This window comes from Peromyscus leucopus, chromosome 11, assembly GCF_004664715.2.
Source record: "Peromyscus leucopus breed LL Stock chromosome 11, UCI_PerLeu_2.1, whole genome shotgun sequence".
Lineage (NCBI taxonomy): Eukaryota > Metazoa > Chordata > Mammalia > Rodentia > Cricetidae > Peromyscus > Peromyscus leucopus.
This window is the reverse complement of record NC_051072.1, coordinates 168888-190921: the sequence shown is the minus strand read 5'-3', so window position 1 is coordinate 190921 and position 22034 is coordinate 168888. Positions and strand designations below refer to the sequence as shown.

The following is a 22034-nucleotide window of genomic DNA, read 5'->3' as shown; positions in this document are numbered from 1 at the left end:
GGAAATTTTCAGGCGAAACCAAGGTCTCAGGTGGGAAATTCTGGAAGCAGCCGACAGATCTGCCAGAATCAGCTGCATTAGAAAAGCTTTGACTGGGGGTGAGAGAACACACATTCACCCCCACACAGAGGGACCGCCTGCAGGAAGAAGGAACTGGAGAAGCTGACTCCAGGCCTCACCGGGAGAGCTGGGTTTTCTTAACCTTGGAAAGGTCTTCCATCCCTTCTGTCGGGTGGAGCACAGTGGTTGTGTCAACAAGTCTTGATCTTGTCTTGAAGTGTTGATCTAGTCCAGAAGCAGGATGTCTAGGAACAGATGAAAAACTCTCATGGCTTTGGGTTCCAGTGCCAGGCTTTTTTGTCAGGTCAGCAGGGTGAGGAAGAACTCACAGACCTGTGTGTATTCATACGACAATAAACAGACCTATGATAGAACAGAAACTTCAGTCTATTGTACTCAGAGTCCCCCAAATACCACCAAGAGACCAAATCCAATGCAAAAGCAAGGTGGTCTTGGGGTCTACAAACTACATAGGAACAGACTCAGGATTGGTTTATGTGAATGGCCATCATGTTAGTAACTTTTTATTGGCTAGGATTAGCTGGGGGTTACAGTTACCCATTTTTGGACAGGCCTGGACAAGTCCCAGGCTTTGTCCTTTAGCAGACATGGAGGTTGGCTGGCCTAGCAAGAACTGACTGTGGGACCCGATTCAAGTGTGTCCTATCTCCCTGTCCTTGCTGGCAGGGGCATCAGTGATTAATTGTCTTTTGTTCGTGACCCTCTCAGAACCTGCTTGCTCGGTCTCAGGAAACTGAAATTGAGGCCTGATCTCTGAGAGAAGACTGAGCAGCCTGTTATGGCATCTGCTTGGTCCTATCAGGTCTACTCTATGCACATCCCTGTCATCTCTGCATTTGTGAGGGGGAGGCAAGACCTCTGGTCATCCTCTGCTTCACAGCAAATTCAAAGCCAGAGTAAGTCAGAAAACATTTAGACATGCTTCAAGGTCATGAGAAATACTTTCTATGTTCATTTCATGTTTCTTACAGTGAGCGCCGTGACAAATCCATGCAATCAGCACTTTACTGACTTCAGAACTATTTGTGATTAACGTCTGTTGACACATTCCATGTATAATTTAAACTTTTTTCACTATCATGCTTTTGTTATAGGTATTAAAATTTGGTGATTATGTACTTGCTCTCATTTACTCTGTGAGGAAGAATTCCTCTTTGCTTGGCTTGAATATTCCTCCCTATATGCAGTGATTGTTCATTCTTTTTGGATATTAATCTGTGTTTGTCACTGTCATGACCTGATGCTGATTTCTTCTGGTTTCACTGATTTCTTCCAGTTTGAGACTCCAATTATTTCATTTCCATTCTGCAGTTCTTGACTGATGTGGCTGCTCTGGTTACATTCCTGGGTCTTTTATTGCAGCTGCAGCTGGAATGCCTTCTCCTGTCCTTACTCCAGAGGTTCCACTATGTGCAGATGCTTCTTACAGTGAGCCAGAACAAAACCACTTCCTCCCTGTCCTTCACATGGGCACTGCCATGTCCAACCAGTAAAGCAAAGTGCTCATGTTGGTTCCTGCTCTTCACAGGTCCAGTCCAGGTCCCCTTGTTGAGCAGTCCTGTCTCTTTCCTCCCTGGCTTCTTTCATTGTATTCTAATGTCAGTGTGAGGGAGGGAGTTCCTTGTGTTTACAGCTCATGCATGAACCCTGCTGTGTTAGACATGTCATATCTGGAAAACTTTGGTGGGAAGATATGCTGGGTGAGGATGTTCAGTTCCTGTTGATCAATCTATATGACTACGTCAGAGGCCATGGAGAGACATTGCAGAAGATTTGCACAGGGCCAAACACATGCAAGGAATAAACCTGTGGTGCACAGATTTTCATTACATTGTCATTTATGGTTATATTGGTGCATGTCATAGTGTCCTCCATAGTCATTGTTAAACACAGGAACATATTTTGAGTTATAAGGTGTGTGTGTGTGAATGCATGCCCATCTTCTTGAAAATCTACATTCCATTGTTCTCTGTGGCAGGGTCCTGTGCTGTTGTTCCCTTTCGGGGAGGGGGCCAAGTAAACTCAGAGTCAAATCACACAGACTCTGGGAGGATGTCCAAACAACAAGCTCAGTTTATTCAGGAAGAGGCAAGCCTTATATACCCTCCACTCCACCCTGGGGGAAGGTCTGATGAATATGTATCTGCTGGTGTGGCAGGGCTGCCAGATCTGTTTCAGTTGTGTTGCTGATGGGGCTGTTGTGGTTTGTGTTATTTGTGTATTAATAAACTATCTTAAAAAGAAAACATATTAAGTGATAGCAATGTTTATCTAGAAGACAGAAATCATCTGGATCTCTGTGAGTCGGCATTGGCAGGCATGGGCTCGCTATCAGGGTGATGGTAGAGCAGAGTATAAGGTGTGAACAGATGCATTTGTTTCATTTGCTGGTTGCTGTGTGTTGTGTGTGGTTGATGTGCTGGTTGTTGGTGGTTGTTTCAGTTTGAGCGCAGTTGCTGGGTTCATTTGGATGGCTCAGAGTTCAGTCTGGACAACCGCTGAGAGTTGACTAGTGAGTTAGCTGGCTTGTTCTCTGATCTCCAGTCACCCAATAGCTCTGGTGATATCAAGAACTAAGATCTGCTCAAGACTGGCTCTCAGAAAGTATCCTTTTTACTTGTTTGGGCCGGCTGGCCCTCAAGCCTGTTAGGGATGAGTCATCCCACAGTTCTCTTCTTTGCGTTATCTCTATGAAATTAACTCAGATGTATGAGAATGCATGTCCCAAAACTTTATTGGCTACGATCCACTTACTAGTCCTTCAAGGAGACTTAGAAGAAATAGGTGGACTATTAAAATCCACACATCCATCTAGAAATCTAATGTAAAATGCCAAGTTTGGGATAATTGTAGCTGGAGAGTTTCTCTCCAGCTCCCACCAAACCCCACCAGTCCCGGAGCCCACTTATAAAATAAACACACCGACTCTTATATTATTTAAACTGCTCGGCCATTAGCTCAGGCCTACCATTGTCTAGCTCTTACTCTTATACTAAGCCTATTTCTGTTAATCTATATGTCGCCACGTGTTTCGTGGCTTTACCTGTTGCGTCTACATGATGCTCCCTGGCTGGCAGCTGGTGTCTCCCCCCCTCTGCCTTCCTGTCCTTTCCTCTCTCCTCTCTGTTAGTCCTGCGTGTACTTCCTGCCTGGCTACTGGCCAGTCAGTGTTTTATTTATCAAACAATCATCCACAGCAGATAATATTTTGAAATTTAAATTATACTTCTGTAATTCATGTTTCCAAAGGAGATACTACAATTGGTCTCCCATATTTTTCATGGTTTATTCCACTTTCTGAATCATATAATTGCAAGACATGTTGGCTTAATTAATAGCAAATATTAATGAGTCGTGCCACACATATGCAAGTATAGAGCCTGGATGGAGATCTAGGAGTTGGGACTTGATGATGTGTATAATGTGTATTTTAAGCACTATGTCCTTTGATCAGGACATAGGCTGATCTGAGTGGAAGGTCACTGCTGTTAGGAATCTGATCAGGAATCCAGTCCTCCCTTTGCATCTGGCTTGGACTTCCCACCAATCTTCAGTTTTTTCTGATTCTCTGAAAAGGTATCTCTGAGGGATACTAGCAGGAGATGCAGCAGTTCTTATGTATCTACTCTGTCCATTCTGTTGTTTTAGGCTTGACTCTAGGGTCAGTCTCTATTCAAGTGGACTACAGATTTCTGCCTCAAAATTATGGTGAGAATTGTAGCATGAATCTTAAAAAGTCTTATTAATAAAACAAATTCAGGGCCTGGTATTGGGGTGAATGCTGGAAGATCAGAGATGCAGAACAAGCCACAGCTACCTCACCTCGCCAGTTCCTCAGCTGGTCCTGTTTCCTCAGACTGGAAGCTTCTGAGTCCTCATCCAGAATGAATCTCAGCTGAACTGCTGCTAGAAGCCTGAAAGCTTAACCAGCCAAAAGCTTATAGTTTTTGGTCCTCAAGACTTATATATCTTTCTGTTTTTGCCATCACTCCCTGGGATTAAAGGCTCACTTCTTGGGATTAAAGGTGTGTGTCACCATGCCTGGCTGTTTCCAATGTGGCCTTGAACTCACAGAGATCCAGAGGTAGATATCTACCTCTGGAATGCTAGGATTAAAGGTGTGTGTGCCACCATTTTCTAGCCTCTCTATCTAGTAGCTGTTCTGTCTCTGAACCCAGATAAATTTATTAGGGTGCACAATATTTTGGGGAACACAATACCACCACAGAGAATGTTAGCAATTTTTAATGAACGACACTTTGCCCACCTCAGACCAGACATTATTTGCATTTCTTCTCCATAGAAAGTGAATTTTGCCAGGCTCAAATTCCCTTTAAATGGTTGCCATTAGTTGTACTGGATAAAATTCCTACTAAATGCTCTCCTGTTTACAGGTGCACTGCCCTCCACCCACAGCATCTCATAGGAGATTGACCTCAAGACAGCAGACGCTTCCTCATGGAATGGTGGTAGACAGTGCTGGGCAGCACAGGGAATGATCCTGGCAGTTAGTTCTCCATTGGGGACCTACACTATTTCTCTCACAGAAGTATGTTTCCATCTTCACTGTGCTCAGGGCTCTTTCCATTCTCCACAGTGACTATTTTCCCCTGCTCTTGGTGATCATATAAATAAGAGAGTCATATCCGAAGTTTTTTCCCCTTCCTTGTGAAGGTAAGATCATGCTCTACTAGCTACGAAGAAGCTTTCACACAGTTTGATTGTTTTTTTCTTTGAGAAATTACTGGGTGGTCTAGTCACTGATTTTCTTCAGTTAGCTGGTGACTTGGAGATGTGTTGTCCCAGTTGCTAATTAACTTTGCCCTTTATTTAACAACATTATTTGTGTGGTCACTCTTTACAGAGTATATATTTCTGCTGTACCAAAGGTCTTGTGACAATAGCTCCTCCCTCCTCCCAATGCTGACACAAGACTCAGGGGATTAAAGCTCGGTCATACCTGAAGGTCTCCTGCCTAACAGTGAGTTTTCTTAGTGCTGGAGGATGCTTTGAAAGTTCCAAGGGAGAGAAGCAACAAATAGTCCTGCTTAGATGTTATGACCGTGAACTACAACAATGACCAGTGTGCCATGATATCTCTAAAGGTGCCACAGCGCCTCTCACATCTGAGCCTTAGCAGCAACTGTCAGTGGGACGAAGAGGGGACAGGAGACCTACAGAATGCTTGGAGCTGCCTCTGATGACTTGTTAGGTCTTAAATCATGGAGGATAACATTCTAATCCCACTATACTGTTATAATCCCTAACTGCACTCCAAATACTTCTCTTAGACCTACAGTGGAGTGTAGCTGTCACTGCTCATCAAAGGCGCTTCTTTCTGCAGCACAGAGAACATTCCAGAAAACTAAAAGTTACAAAGTGCACAGAACTATTGTCTGAGGTGCTGTGACCCAAAAGATACCCTGCACCACAGTTCCTGCACATGAGGCTCAAGCATCGAAGTGTAGGCACCTGAGAACTGCTAAGAGAGGGAGAGAGAATTAGTCTTCCCAGGATGATTGTTACTGTTCATCCACTAACAAGTGGTCAGTCCTCAAACATACCCAAGGGAACACAGAAGTGGCTGCTCATATTTATGTAGTTATTTATATATGCTCTCTGTGTATAGCAATAATAATTAGACAAGAATAAGTTCATATTTGAAATGGACTGTAGGGGGACATGAGAGAAGTTGCAGTGAGAAGTTAGAGGGAAAATGACATCCTTATATTTTAATTCAGTAACTTTTCAGAGAAAAATTACTTTCTTGCCAATTGTGACAATATTGGTGAAACTGGAAGTTCTTTCAGGCAGATAAAGGTCAATAGCACATGATCTCCTCAGTATGTTAAATGTAATGAATTGAAACTCATATAAGATAGAGCTATGTTACACATACAGAATCATAAGGGACAGAGGTTGGAGATGCAATGATTTTCTATTGACCAGTGACCTCAGGAAGCCAGCACTTGGGGACTTCCTTGTTGTGGAGTATTAGTTCAACATTACAACTAATGGTTTTGCCTTTGTGTACAGAATATTTCTTTAACTATGTAAAGATGTGTTGCATTTGTTTACCTTGCCTGCCTGAGGCACCTGATCCCTCTAATAAAACCTAGATGGGCAATAGCTATGCAGGAGGCAGAGGTGGAACTTCAGGGCAAAGAGTAAGAGGAGAAATCTAGGAGACAGAGACAGAGGGAGTTGCCAGGGGCCAGCCAGACTCAGAAGAAGCAGGAAAGCAGGACATACAGGATGAAAGAAAAGTAAAAGCAAACAAGGCCAACTGATGAATAGAAACAGGTTAAATGAAGTTATAAGAGCGAGTGGGACAAGCATAAGCTAAAGGCCAAGCTTTCCTAATTAATAAGAAGTCTCCATGTCTTTACTTGGGAGCTGGTTTGTGTCCCAAAGAAAAATGCCAACTACACTCCCTGAAGAATGAATGCTCTGGGGTAGTGTGATAGGAGGGAGAAGCCCCCAGTACTGTTCCAAATGCTGGATGTGTATAAGCATTATGTAGGGTACATTCTGAAGCCTGGAAGATAGTGTTTGAGGAGGTGACCATACCATAACTGAGAAAGAGGATCCAAAGGTTAACCATGAAATTATTACAAAATACCTCATTACTATATAAGTATCTGTTATTCCCTGTATTGATACAAAGAAAAATTAATTTGTGACTTTTCCGATAGGTCATTCTGGGACTTACTCAATAAAATATGAAAAACATAAATTTTAAAATTAGAAAAATTTGAAATAAAAAATAGAATGATCAATTATATTTCTCAGCTTCAGCACATTTATACACAGGTTTTATATGTGCAGAACATGCTTTAGGAATACCGCAAACACCTGAATCAATGTCTGACAGAGAAAAGACAGCAAGGGAAAATGGCAAAAGATCCGGTGATGTGTATTCTATGTTAAATCTCAACAGCGTTGTTAGTCCTGTACTTGCCTGTTTTCTCACATGATCAGATACTTAAATGACATTCAGTCTGTGAGTTCTGCCCCTGCCTGCTCCTTCTCATGTCCCTTGTCATCATCATTTGCACCATCAGTGAATCTGTAGAAATCCTGAAACCCAGATGACAGCCCGAGCTGCTGCATCAGACTCTGTATGTTCATTTCACTTCACATTCATGACTGTGCATATCAACTGTTGATAAATTCCTTCTCCCCCACCATGACTTCCTCCTGTGAGATATGTGTGTATGTGTGGTGTATAGTAGCATATGGCACTAAATGCATGTTCCATGTGTGTGTGTTCATTTTACATTTCTGTCTTAAATAGATCATGTCCAACTTGGCTTGTTGGATGTTTTACCTTGTCTTTACTTGAAGAAAGGTTCAGTGTGAGATCATGTGACCACTTCAGTCATATTACTCACCTATGTAAGAAACATTTCCAGCTCTCTGTCATCCTGGGCAAAATCTAGATTTGTGTCCACAAGCACATGATGCCTGTGTTAGGGTTTCTCTTGCTGTGATAAAGACCACGATTATAGACAGTTTGGAGAAGAAAAGGTTTATTTTAGACTACAACTTCAGGTCACAGTCCACCACTGAGGGAAGTCAAGGCAAGAAGCTGAGGCAAGAACTGGAGCAGAGACCACAGAAGAACACTGCTTCCTGACTTGTCCAGCCTGCTTTCCTACACCACATAGAACTGCCTGCCCAGGACAAGCACCACCCATAATGGGCTGTGCTATGTCATTTCAATCAGTAATTAAGAAAATGCCCATTAGGCTTGGCTACCAGACAGTCCTAGGGAGGCCTTTTCTGAATTATGTTTCTTTCTTCTGAAATGACCCTAACTAGTGTCAAGTTCTCCAGCCCAATGCATCTTGGTATTTATATTATATTATTCATGGTTTTAATTACATTAAAGTGTGGTATCATTCATTGATCTTTATTTCAGGAAATGCTGTCCTTCTGGGATGTGGCCATTGATTTCTCTGCAGAAGAGAGGAATGCCTGGAGCCTGCTCAGTGGAATTTGTACAGGGATGTGATGTTGGAGAATTACAGCCACCTTGTGTTCCTTGGTGAGGCTCTCATCCATAGTGAATTCTTATTTCACCATCAACATGTAGCTTCCTCACTTTGTACAGTATCTCATGGGAGCATTTCAACAGCCATTTTCATATCCTTTGTTTTCAGAAAAATTAAGGAGATTACTGTATTAAAAACCAATTCACGACTGGTGAGATGGTTGAGTTGTTAAGAGCACTGATTGCTCTTCTAGAGGATTAGGGTTCAATTTCCAGCATGCATGTGGCAGCTTACAACTAACTGTAATCCCAAGATCTCACACCCTCATGTGTTCTATTTTGATTGTGTTTTGACAAATAAAGCTTGCTTGGAGTCAGAGGGTGATGATAGCCACTAGCTGGTTATAGAGGCTCAGAGGCTTGTAGAAAGATGGACCGGAAGTGATAAGTCGGGGACTGAGATAGGATTTGAGCCCGTTTGGATCAAGGAACAGAATATGTAGGAAGTAACTGAGTCTGCTCCTCTGCTTGTATGATCTTTCAGGTTTTTCTCACAATATCTTACTTCCACTCTTTTATTAATAAAGATTAACTTGATTAACACTTATCCACATAAGACAAAAGTGCAGGTAAAACACCAATGTGTATGTAAAATTAAAATTAAAAAAAATATATCATTACACTGTTTTTCTCTTTTTGTGTTTAACATTTCTGTGTTGGGTATATGTTTTCTTCACTCTAGTGGGACTCTTAGAAATTCAATGGCATGAGACCTCAAGTACACTTGTTAATTAAAGTGTTTCACTATTCAGTTTTAATGTTTTTTTTCCTTTTAAATGAAACTCAGAATCTAGATATTGTAAATTCCTTTATGTAGTGTAGTAATTCTATAAGATAACATTCAAGGAACTGATTGTCTGCAATCATTTATTTCATCATCTCTTTCCTTATAAGCCATGTACTGGAAGGAACATGTCAATTCCAAGTAAAAGAACCCATAAACAATCTTGTTCCTTCTATTTCTGCAAACAGGTCTTGCTGTGTCTAAGCCACACCTGGTGACATTTTTGGAGCAAAGACAAGACTCTTCAGATGTGAAGAGACAAGCAGCAGCCAACGTGCAGCCAGGTGTGTAGGAATGAAGGGTTTGGGCCAGGGTTGAGGTCCAAATATCCCCCAGAAAGGCAGGCTTTCCCATCACCTGGAACATGACACTGTGGGAGTCATTCTTTGGTCTCTCCTTCATGTCTTTGTTGTTGAAGCTCATCTCTCAGAAGTGTATGATGGTTTAAGTCTGTTTTTTATTTCTTTTCTTCTTTACTAAGAAATTTCCTATTCATTTTTTATACCAGCCACAGATTCCCCTCACCTCCCTCCTCCCATTCTCCAGACTTTCCCCTCATACCAACTCCTGTTCCCACCTCCTCCAAGGCAAGGCCTCCTGTGGGGAGTCAGTAGAGCCTGATACACTCAGTTCAGGAAGGTCTACGCCCCTCTCTCCTGGACCAAGGCTGTGTAAAGTGTCCCACCATAGGCACTGGGCTCCTAGCTTAACTCTCGTAAGCTTTGTAGTTCCACAACTACTACTCAATCGCTGTGCTTCTATTAAAAGTGACTTCCAGGGTTTTTTTTTTTGTTGTTGTTGTTGATTCTTTTTTGTAGTATAAGACTCAGAGAAAGAGAACTCAGTGCTGGTCAGACTAATAATTATTTATTAGCAGAGGTTAAGAGTAGATTTTGCCAGAAAGATCTCTGTACCAAAGTGAGCATGATTGGGTTTATTAAGCCAGACCAACAGTTCCATCACAGAGAGGCAGAACAGTTCTGTTGAATAGAACAATGTGGGGGTGGGGAGCAGCTGGAGAAAACTCAGACCATCTGAGTCCCTTTGGACAGTCCATTCCCCACTGCTCTTCGGGAAGAGTCAAAGCATTAATAGTATAGAAGGGGATGGATTAGGCCATGAGAAGCTGTTTGGTTTTTTTTCAAGACTTTTACCACCAGTAGATTCAGCAGGTCCTGACCTTCTGACCTAGGAAGACAAGGACAGGATGAGTTACAAGGGCTTACACTTGATTCAGGGATGCCCATGAAACTAGTCCTGGGTCCAGTTATTGTGTGCCTCTCTCTCATGCCTCTCTTTCACTGTGTTGTAAGGCTCCATGGTTTTTTGAAGTTTTTTTTTTGTTTGTTTGTTTTTTTCAAGTTAATATATTTTTTGGTATATTAGGTCTAACTGTTATTTGGACATATCCCCAGTCACAACTTGTTAGAGAAATTAGAAACTTTTATATATAAATCTGATGTTTCCAGATACATCAGAGCTAGTAACATGTTTTGTTTCAGATCCAGTCAGGATAGCCACTGTGGCTAGTCCTATAGCAAGCATTATGGCTATTATTACCATGAGTCCATGGGATGAAGAGATCTTGTAGTCCCTTCTTCTCCAGGTCCTCTGTTGATTCTCAGATTTCCTCCAACTGTATATTTTCATTTACCCCCAGATTTGTAATGGGAGCGTGGCTTAGGAGTGTAGGTGTTTTTTTGGTCAGGACCATGATCAGCTCTGTCCACCAGCCATTCCCAATAACAACTCAGAGACTTAATATTGATTATAAATGCTCAGCTGATTGCTTAGGCTTATTAATAACTAGCTCTTACATTTGAAATTAACTCATATATCTTATTTATACTCTGCCATGTGGTGGTACCTTTTCTTCATATGGCCTATTTATTTCTTTCTCCTCTGCATCCTGGTGACTCCTGACTCTCCCCTTCCACTTCCCATCATTCTCTCTGCCTTGAAAATCCTGCCAAGCCATGGGCCAATCAGCTATTTATTAACAATGAGAGTTTTATTAACATCTTCACAGTGTGCAGAAGGATTATTCCACAGCATTTCCCCCTTTTTGTCTAATTAAAGGGGATTTTAATTTTAACATAGTAAAACTATGTATAACAATAACAGTTGTCAAATGAGCATTACAATTACAATATCCAGTCCATTTGTATTTGGCAAATTTAGAGAAAATATTTTATTATCTGTCTTGTCTTTGTGAGTCAAAAAAGTTTTATATCTAATTTACCTTTTATCATAACTAAGGAAAATTTTAAGTCTAATTATTTAGTTTTTAACTCAATCAAAGACTCTAGAAGGGTGAAATGTTGCCTAATGGCAGGGACATCTGGCTGCCTGGACAGTCACTCAAAGTTTTTCTGTAATGTTGGGGCATTTATTTTTGACCTACAGGCATAGAATACCTGACAGACAGTTTTGAGAAGCAGGGAGTTTTGAAGGACTGTGCTACCTTGTCTTGGCAAAGGTTGGCAGTCACTTTCTTTATGTCATGCTGGCCTAGTTTGGACAGTATACTGTCAGCATTTGGGGCAAGGGCAATTCATTTGTCCAAATGGGTAGCTTTTGCCATAAAGAAAGTAAACTCCATATGGAGTTTCCTCAATGTCCATCATCTTCTTTGAAGTAAATTGGTGTTGTCAGGAACAGACATGTTTTTCTGTCTAGAAAACCTATGTTATTAAAACATCTTAAATGACATATACTGAAGGTCTTTGAAGTGTTTGAAGATAGTCTGTCTATCCAAATACATCTGTTTATGACCTTGAAAATATACCTAATATGACTATAAGTTTGATTATTATAGATGACTAACTACTAACCTGTATTTTTAATTATACATTACATTTTTAAATGAGCTGCATAAACACAATACCTCAAACAAGAGTAGAAATGTACATATAGTATAAAAAATTAACTTTCAATTTGTATCAATAAACTAAAATTCATACCAGTGTAAAATATTTTGAGATTAATGCTTGTCTTTTGGCTTAAAGTAGATTCAGTAATCTACCCTTTATCTTATCATTTCTATATCATATCAGGTTCTTTCCTTTAGAAGAGATCTTTGAATTTAACTCTTTTGTTTAGACGTTTTTTTTCCCACTAAGACCAATCACACCTTGTAACCAACCAGTCCCCTTTAAATGATAATAAACATCCATAACCCATAGTTTGGAAATGTGGGCGTTGTTCTTTGGACTACTTCCTGTTGTCTGTGGGCACTGGTATCTTTGGGGAAACATTGAGAAATTTAGGATAATTGTTAGGTCTTGTCTGGAGTAGTCTGTAATGCTGGATCATCTCAGCCAGAAGCCTTGAAACTGTTTTTGATTCATAATTCTAAGCAAACTGCAACAGAGGTTTGCTGAGATGTCAGATCATCTGGGCCATTCATTTTTATTGGTGTGTGGTCTCCTTGTTCTGAAAATACATAAACTTTTAAAAGTAACATACATTTCTGTATTAATACAAGTATAGACTGTGTGGTGTTCACAAGTTAGCTAAAGATGACTTTTTGTTTTATGTTTGAGCAGGTAAAATATATATCACGTGATTTGTAGTTTTTCTAGGTTTATTTCTTTATGTTTGTAGCCAAGATTTTCATGGGGTTCTTCCTTGATCAAACCTGATCAATATCTACCTGGAATAAATCCACAGCTCTCATTTCCTGTGGAAATAAAAGCATAACCTTTCTCTCAAAAATAACATAGTTTTTCACTTCTTTTTAAAGTCAAGACATTTTTAAAATATACAGTTAATCTAGCAGTTTTCATAGTTCAATACATCTTAATAGCTATTGTTCCTTCATTGGCAATCAGAACATCCAAAGGCAACACAACAACATACAGAATCCAGACACTCTGTGTATTTCCCATCTTTATGTGGCTTTTTTCTTTTATATTACTTTACTCCCCTTTTAAGGACTTTTACTTTATTATTTTAAAAATATGTATATATTTTTTATGACTGTATATACTCTTTTTCTTTTTCCTCTCTGTCTTTTATACTGTAACCCATTTAGAGATTTTTTTTCCCATCTAGATCTGTTCTTCCTGAGCCTCTGTAATCTTTTCTGTCTGCATGAGCAAAACCCCAGACCTCCCATACATTGGACCTCTTGCTGGCTGCTCAAATCTGGAGGCATCTGCCAATAGATGTGTGGCCCACATGAGAAACAGGAGACTCAACAGATGTGTGTGGCTCTGTTTTTGCATGTTTAGAACCATTTTTAAGCTTGCTCAGGCCTTATAGGGATGTGGGTGCACCAGGGTGGAACACCATTTGTAGGTGGAGTTTTCCTGTCTCTCAGTAGCTGCTCCAAAATGACCAACACGGGGACTTAATGTTAATTATCAATGCTCAGGCATTAGCTTAGGCTGATTTTTAGCTAGCTCTTACATTTTAAATACATCCTGTTTCTTTCCTACCATCTGTCATGTGGTGACACTGTCTTTCCACACAGTCTGTTCGTCTTGTCTCTCTCTGCATCTGCTGGCACTCCACATAGCTCACTCTGCCCTTCTTCCCAGCATTCTCTCTGCCCAGAAAAATGCTGCCTAGCCATCAGCCAATCAGCTTTCTATTAACAATAAAAGTAATACATATTCCTATTGTACAAAAAAGATTATTCCACAGTAGAAGAGCTGGTCCAGATGTCTCTGGAAGGTAACTCAGAATGACTGCTCTGGGTGAACTTTCACATCCACTTCACCTCTTCCTCAGGCCATATTGCTTTCCTTTCCTGATGTGTGGGTCCACACATGGCACTGCAACTTAGTATTAAATGAGTGCCATAGTTCATCCTGCTGTGCTGACTGGACCCGTGGCTGAGCCGCTGTCTTATATTATCTACCACTTTGCTGAGGACTCCTTACACAATCAGACATTGACATCTCAGCTCCGGGATTAGCTTTGTTAGGAGGAGGAATGAAAGCCAGGGGACAGGGCATGGCTGTTTGAACTAGCATGAAGTTCACATACCATTTGGGTAGCAGGCATAGGTATCAGGTTCTCCTGTATATAAGATCCTCAACTATCAGTTCAGGAGACATGGAGTACAGAAAAATTACAATGAGTGTTTCCATTACTTGGCACATTTAGAATGTGGTGCAGAATCTAAGATCCTGCTCAGCACGAGAGAATCCACCCACTGTCTTGTGTGACCTGAGGAGTGATTCATCTTCCCTACAGATAGGGAATAGGATTTCCTGGTCTGGCTAACAGGCCAGAGGGAGACAGGAGCAGCAGACACTGACAAGTCCTATTCCCCATGCATCCTTATCCTGTGTTGAAATTACAATGCCATTAATTCCAGTAGGACTCTGTTCCATTGAGGGTAAGTGTGCTAATCTTATCTGGTTGCGCCCTGCTATGCAGGTGTAGTGTAGACTGAACTCTTTGCTCAAGCATTCAAGCATTCAATTTCAATAACCAGTTTTCTATATTTTTGTTTTGCTGTTCTTGTTTTTTTTTTTTTTTTTTTTTTTTTTTTTTTTTTTTTTTTTTTTTTCTCAAGACAGGGTTTTTCTCTTTAGATTGGGTGCCTGGAACTGGCTTTGTAGACCAGGTGGGCACTGAACTTAAAAAGATCTTTATGCCTCTGCTCCTGAGTGCTAGGATTGAAGGTGTATGTCACCATGTATAGCCCAATAACCACTTACTTTAAGTACATCTGTAACACACAAGAAAAATTTCAGCTACATACATCTGATTTTAATATTATTCCATAGTAAGGAAAAAAAAAGTTGAACTTAAAATTGTTTCAGTTACCTGCTTTAGGCTTAACTTTGATGACATGTACAGAGGACTGGATAATGGAAGGTAGGAAATTTTCTCTCCCTCTAATATTGTGTCTGTAAATGAATTATATTTGTATTTAGCATGAATGTGAACACAACTCTGGGCACACTAAATATATTCCACCATTGATTAGGTGACTCATCATTAACTATTCTGTCTTAGTTACCTTTGTTGTAACAGCTTACAATTAGTGACCCTCACCAGAAAGACTTGATAAATGAAAGTAATTCATCTCTGATAAAAAGTTCACACTCTAAAATTATGGTTGTTGAATTGAAATCTTTTTATACCAAAACAAAATTTAAACACAATACATTACCATGACTTTTACCTTAAAGAAGCTTCCCAGTTTCAGGAGGTCCTATTTATTAATTGTTGCTCTCAGTGTCTGTGCTACTGGTGTTATATTTAGGAAGTGGTCTCTTGTGCCTATGCATTCTAGGGTACATCCTACTTTCTCTTCTATCAGGTTCAGTGTAACTGGATTTATGTTGAGATCTTTTATCCACTTGGACTTGAGTTTCATACATGGTGATAGATATGGATCTATTCTCAATCTTCTACATGTTGACATCCAGTTATGCCAGCACCATTTGTTGAAGATGCTTTCTTTTTTAATTGGTGTAGTTTTGGCTTCTTTGTCAAAAATCAGGGATTCATAGCTGTATGGATTAATGTAAGAGTCTTCAATTCTATTCCATTGGTCTGCATGTTTGTTTTTATGCCAATACCAAGCTGGTTTTTTTGTTTGTTTGTTTGTTTGTTTTTGTTGTTTTTTTACTATAGCTCTATAATAGAGCTTGAGGTCAGGGATGGTGATGCCTTCAGAAGTTGCTTTATGTATAGGATTGTTTTAGCTATCCTGGGCTTTTTGATTTTCCTAATGGAATATTGTTCTTTCAAGATCTGTGAAGAATTGTGTTGGAATTTTGATGGGGATTGCATTGAATCTATAGATTGCTTTTGGTAAGATTGCCATTTTTATTATGTTGGTTCTACCTACCCATGAGCATGGAAGATCTTTCCATTTTCTGATCTCTTTTTCAATGTCTGTCTTGAGAGACTTAAAATTCTTGTCATACAGGTCTTTTCAGTTGCTTAGTTAGAGTTACCCCAAGGTATTTTGTATTATTTGTGGCTATTGTAAAGGGTGATATTTCTCTGATTTCTTTCTTGCCCTGTTTATCATTTGTTTATAGGAGAGTTACTGATTGTTTTGAGGTAATCTTATATCCTGCCATATTACTGAAAGTGTTTATGAGCTGTAGGAGTTCCCTGGTAGGATTTTTGGGGTCACTTATGTATACTATCATATCATCTGCAAATGGGGAAAGTTTGACTTCTTCCTTTCTAATTTGTATCCCCTTGATCTCCTTTTGTTGTTTTATTGATCTAGCTAGAACTTCAAGTACTATATTAAATAGATATGGGGAAAGTGGGTAGCCTTGTCTTGTTCCTGATTTTTGTAAAATCCCTTTGAGTTTCTCCATTTAGTTTGATGTTGGCTGTTGGCTTGCTGTAAATTGCCTTTATTATGTTACATATGTTCCTTGTATTCCTAATCTTTCCAAGACCTTTATTGTGAGGAGATCTTGAATTTTGTCGAAGTCTTTAGTGATTTTCTTTTTTTTTTTCTTTCAGCATTACATTGACAGGTTTTTCTATGTTCAGCCATCCATGAATCTCTAGGATGAAGCATACTTGATCATGGTGGATGATTTTTTTTTTTTTGAAGTGTGTTATGTTTGGTTTGCCAATATTTTATTGAGGATTTCTTGCATCAATGTTCATGAGGGAGATTGGTCTGTAATTCCTTTCCTTTGCTGTATCTTTGTGTGGTTTGGGTATCTATAGCCTCATAAAAAGTTTGGCAATGTTCCTTCTGTTTCTATTGTGTGGAACAATTTAAAGAGTATTGGTATTAGCTCTTCTTGGAAATTCTGCTAGAATTCAGTTCTGAAATCATCTCATCTTGAGCTTTTTTGGTTTAGAGACTTTTAATGACTGTTTCTATTTCCTTAGTGGTTATACATTTTATTTAAATTGTTTATCTGGTATTGATTTAATTTTGGTATGTTGTACCTATCTAGAAAATGGTCCATTTCTTTTACATTTCTCAATTTTGTGGAGTACAGATTATTGAAGTATGGTGATTTTCTGGATTTCCTCATTGTCTGTTGTTATATCCCCCTTTTCAATTCTGATTTTGTTAATTTGGATGTTCTCTCTCTGCCTTCTGGTTAGTTTGGATAAGAGTTCGTCTATCTTGTTAATTTTCACAAACAACTATTGTAGCAGGAATCTTAAAGGGTCTTGTTAATAAAAGCAAACCTGGAGCCAGTTATTGTGGTGAACGCTGGAAGATCAGAGAAGCAGAACAAGCCACAGCCACCTCACCTTGCCCATTCCTCAGCTGATCCTGTTTCCTCAGACTGGAAGCCTCTGAGTCCTCATCCAAATGGATCTCAGCGGAACTGTTGCTCAAAAGCCTAAAAGCTTAACCAGCCAAATGCTTCTAGTTTCTGGTCTCCACACCTTATATGTCTTTCTGTTTTTGCTATCACTCCCTGGGATTAAATTTTTTAGTTATAAATTTAGTCTTTTTGTGGACCATCTACTTCTTGTGCAGCGTATCTTTTGTACCTTCTAAAATAATACTCTGTGTAGAGGATAAAAATGTTCTATTTAAACAATGGCTCAAATTCACAGTCACAATTACCTTTCTCTTTTTCACAGCTTGGTTACTTTATTATTTTAGGGTTGTCTGGCCATATAACATCTCTATTGTTTAATGGGCTTATTTCTCTTAGTAAAATGCCCTTACAACTTCCTTAGGTGGGTGTTAAACTTTGAATAATATGCCATTATGCCTAGGTTCTTTTTGGTCATTATTCTATTATTTCGATTATTTCTACCTACAATATTTTACCATTTATTCTTAGTGCCTATAGGTTTTGAAATGCTTCAATATGTATGAGTAAATGTTTTCTTTTAAAAAGATAAGCATTGTAAGTATGAGGAATATTTCCTAGCCTTTGTTCATATCTCAACTTTTGCTCAACAGGAACAAAACCCAGTGATTATAACATTTACAAGGCCATTGACTGTAACTCACTAATTATGCAACGCCAGAGAATTCATACAAGGGAGAAACCCTACAAGTGTGAAGAATGTGGTAAGGGCCTAAGTTCTCATAAAGCACTTTCCATACACAAGAGACTTCATACTGGAGAAAAGTCCTACATGTGTATAGAATGTCATAAGACCTTCAATACTCACGCATCACTTTTTATACACCAGAAAAATCATACTGATGAAAAAACCTACAAGTGTGAAGAATGTGGCAAATTATTTTATTATCCTTCAATGCTGAAGCAACATCAAAGAATCCATTCTGGAGAGAAACCCTACAAGTGTGAAAAATGTGGCAAAGCTTTTTATGATCCTTCATTCCTGAAGCATCATCAAAGAATTCATTCTGAAGAGAAACCATGCAAGTGTGAAGAGTGTGGCAAATGTTTTTACTCACTTTCATACCTTAAACAACATCAAACAGTTCACTCCAAAGACAATTTCTGCAAGTGTGAGGAGTGTGGCAAGAGGTTTTCCCATTATGCAACCCTTCAGAAACATCGTACAATTCATAATGGAAAGAGACCATACAAGTGTGAGGAATGTCACAAAACCTTTCTTTATCACTCAGGACTTAAGAACCACAAGGTATTTCATACGGGAGAGAAACCATACAAGTGTGAAAAGTGTGGCAAATGTGTTTGCTCAGCTTCATCCCTTAGACGACATCAAATAATTCACTATGAAGACAACCCTTACAAGTGTGAAGAGTGTGGCAGATGTTTTTACTCATATTTATCCCTTAGAGGACATCAAATTATCCATTCTGAAGTCAATCCTTATACCTGTGTACAATGTGGCAAACGATATTCCTGTTCTAGGGATCTTCAGGAACATCAAACACTTCATACTGGAGAGAAATTGTACAAGTGTGAAGAATGTGGCAAAGCCTTTCATTATCACTCAGGCTTTAGGAGACACAAGAGAGTTCATACAGGAGAGAAACCCTTTAAGTGTGAAGAATGTCACAAAGCCTTTTGGTATAACTCAGGCCTTAAGAGACACAAGAGAGTTCATACTGGTGAGAAACCCTAAAAGTATTAAGAGTGTGAGAGATGGTTCTTTTCATGTTCATCCATTAGATAACATAAAAAAGAAAAAGAAATTCATTCTGAAGATAGTCCCTAAAATTGTGGAGAATGTGACAAAAACTTTGTTAATCTTTATGTCCTTTCTCAACACATGATTTAGTTCATAGGGGAGAGAAATCCTACAAATGTCTTAAAAAGTTTACTTCAACCCTTAAAACACATCAAATGGTTCATTCTGACTGCAAACTCCATGAGTGTGTGAAGTGTGGTAAAATCTTTACTAACAGTTCTCATCTTATCCAACTCAAATGAATCCGTAATAGACAATATTAAATTAATTATTTTGAATGTCAACAGGAACCTATAACTTCCAATAGCAAAAATGCTAAGCATGTCATCAGAGAAGAGTAGAGACTTCTCTTTGCTGTAACATCCAACAGTTTGTTCAAGCAATGTGTTTGAAACTTGCCTTGATTAATGAGTCTCTTTCTTCTATAACTATAAATGTTCCATGAAACCTTTACCATGCCCTAACTTTGTCCACAGGGTGCCTGGAATCTGAGATCTGGGCTGTAGCATAGTTACTGGTTTTTTTTTTCCCCAGTGGAGTAATCCAAGCTCCTGTAATATCTTCCCTAGGTGTGTAAGAATCTCTGTCTCTCTGAGCTAGTAGGTTGTCATGCAGTATCTGTCTCCTGAATCCTTATTGGTGAAATAAAAGGACAATGACTTAGTTAAAACTACAGGAAGGCTCTTCCAGTCTAAGGACTCAGCGTCAAGGCAGCAGCTGCAACTGAAGAGGTGAAGTCATCAGCTGTGGCAGAGATAGTCTCAGGTGCAGCTGCTGTGCCTCAAATAAAAAACAACAGTGCCCATAGAGCAATAATGACAGACAAGTTATGAGAGGAACCAATCACTTTCTGATTGGATTTAATACTTATTCCACAAACAGTAACTGATGTGATATTAATTTGGTGATATATTTTTGCCTGGCTAGGTGATAAGCCCTGGGGAAAATTTAATGCTGTTATTGTAATAAGTGGACAATAACTAAATGAACTCTAGTTCTCATCTTTATTTCAGAGAGTCAGGATCCCACATTCTCATATTTATTCCACAGAGTCAGGAACCCAAGTTCTCATTTTATCCCAGAGTCAGGCATCTCTCAACTCCCACCAGAAAATATTAATTGTGTAGTAGATGGAGAATAATACAAAGACACACACTGGTCAAAGTGTAGAGAATATTAGCCTGTGGAGGACCTAAATCTAAAAGTGTCACTTGTGTCACACATTTTAAAGAGGTCCCGTACACACATCTAAAGCCAAAAGTCAGAGAATCCTGAGGGAAAAGAATTAGAAACAATGTCAGAGGCAGAAATAGTAGATGTCTGCAGTGAGACAGTAGAATTGTTAAATCATGTCTAGGGGCTGGAGAGATGGCTCAGAAATTAAGAGCACCGACTGCTCTTCCAGAGGTCCCCAGTTCAATTCCAAGCAACCACATGGTGGCTCACAACCATCTGTAATGAGATCTGGTGCCCTCTTCTGGCCTGCAGACAGACATAACACTGTATACATAATAAATAAATCTTTAAAAAATTATAGAACAGTGAAACATTGCTAGAAAAGTCAGTACCATTTCATTTTTGAGCACACTGTGGCTGTTATTTCCTGGAGAACACTTCCACAGGCTAAAACCCACCAAACAATAAGCATGGTTGCCTAAGGGCCTCACAGTGTGTCACTCATACTGTGGAGGAGCTACTGACAATTGATGGCTCCGAAGAGAGACAGTCAGTCTGAGAGGCTTCCAGGTTCCAGTCAACTGTCCTACACTCCTACACATGGAGGGAGCACTAAGAAGAATGAAGAAATAATAAATAAAAAGCCCACCAAGATGGGAGAGTAAAGTGTTTTTAAGTAACGGTAAGAAGCAATAGGTGAAGGAATGTGTAGATTTGAATAAAACATGTAGCAGGAATCTTAGAAGGTTCTTATTAATAAAATCAAACCAGCCAGGTATTGGGGTGAACACTGGAAGATCAGAAAGACAGAACAAGCCACAGCTAACCTCACCTGGCCAACTTCTCAGCTGATCTTGTTTCCTCAGACTAGAAGCCTCTCAGTCCTCATCCCGAATGAATCTCGGCTGAACTGTGCTGCTCCAAAGCCTGAAAGCTTAACCAGCCAAATGCTTAACCAGCCAAATGCTTCTAGTTTCTGGTCCTCACGCCTTATATACCTTTCTGCTTTCTACCATCACTCCCCGGGATTAAAGGCATGAGTCACCATGCTTGGCTGTATCCTTGAACACATGGATTTCTGCCTCTGGAATGCTAGGATTAAAGGCATGTGCTATCACTGCCTATCCTCTATGTTTAATATTGTGGCTGATCTGTCTCTGACTCCAGATAAGTTTATTACGGTGCACAATATTTTGGGGAACACAATACCACCTCAAAAACATTTAACATTCATGTATTAAATTCTCTCTAGATATCATTTTAAACCTTGTTGGTTTTGGATATGTCCAAACTTGACCTGTTTTAGCAGTGATTACAGCACATGAATCTGGCTGTCATAAAGTTTACAGAGGGTCAGCATCCTACTGGGAAGGCATCATAAGGGATCAAGTGAGTGGACTGCTAGAAGGGCTCAGATGCTGAGGACTAAAGAGCCCTGTATCCTAGCCGCCCCCTTCTATATATATAGCCTCCATGAGTCTGTGGGTTGCAGTCTGATTGTTCGATGACTGTAGCTTATAATAAGCTTTGGTTTTACTCAATTACTGAGCAAGCCTCAATGAAACATTTCATGATTAAGATAAAATTTTATACTGTATAAAGCTGATAATAGAAAAATTAATTAATTAATTAATAAAAAAGAGCCCTATGTCAGTGTAACCTCAGGAAAGAGACAGGGATGGCTTTGAAGAGATGAGATGCAGCCAGACTCACCTTGTATCTTCTACTTGGTTTTGCCATGAGTGCTGTGGGAGCCCATTTTCAGGTTCCTCGTGGCTTTACCCAGCAGGTCTGCATAGAGAGGATGATTAGGACCAAGGGCCTGAGTGCAGGTGTCTGAGATGGTCTGCACTTGGCTGTGCTGGGGAGGGGAGGTCTTTTGCTCTACCC

The 22034-nt window shown here is 39.6% G+C and overlaps 1 protein-coding gene across 2 annotated transcripts in view; it reads left to right on the top strand.

Annotated features, from left to right (window-relative positions):
- LOC114685531 (zinc finger protein 58-like) overlaps positions 1 to 22034 on the top strand; it is a 127234-nt gene that overhangs the window by 665 nt on the left and 104535 nt on the right. The window lies entirely within an intron of this gene.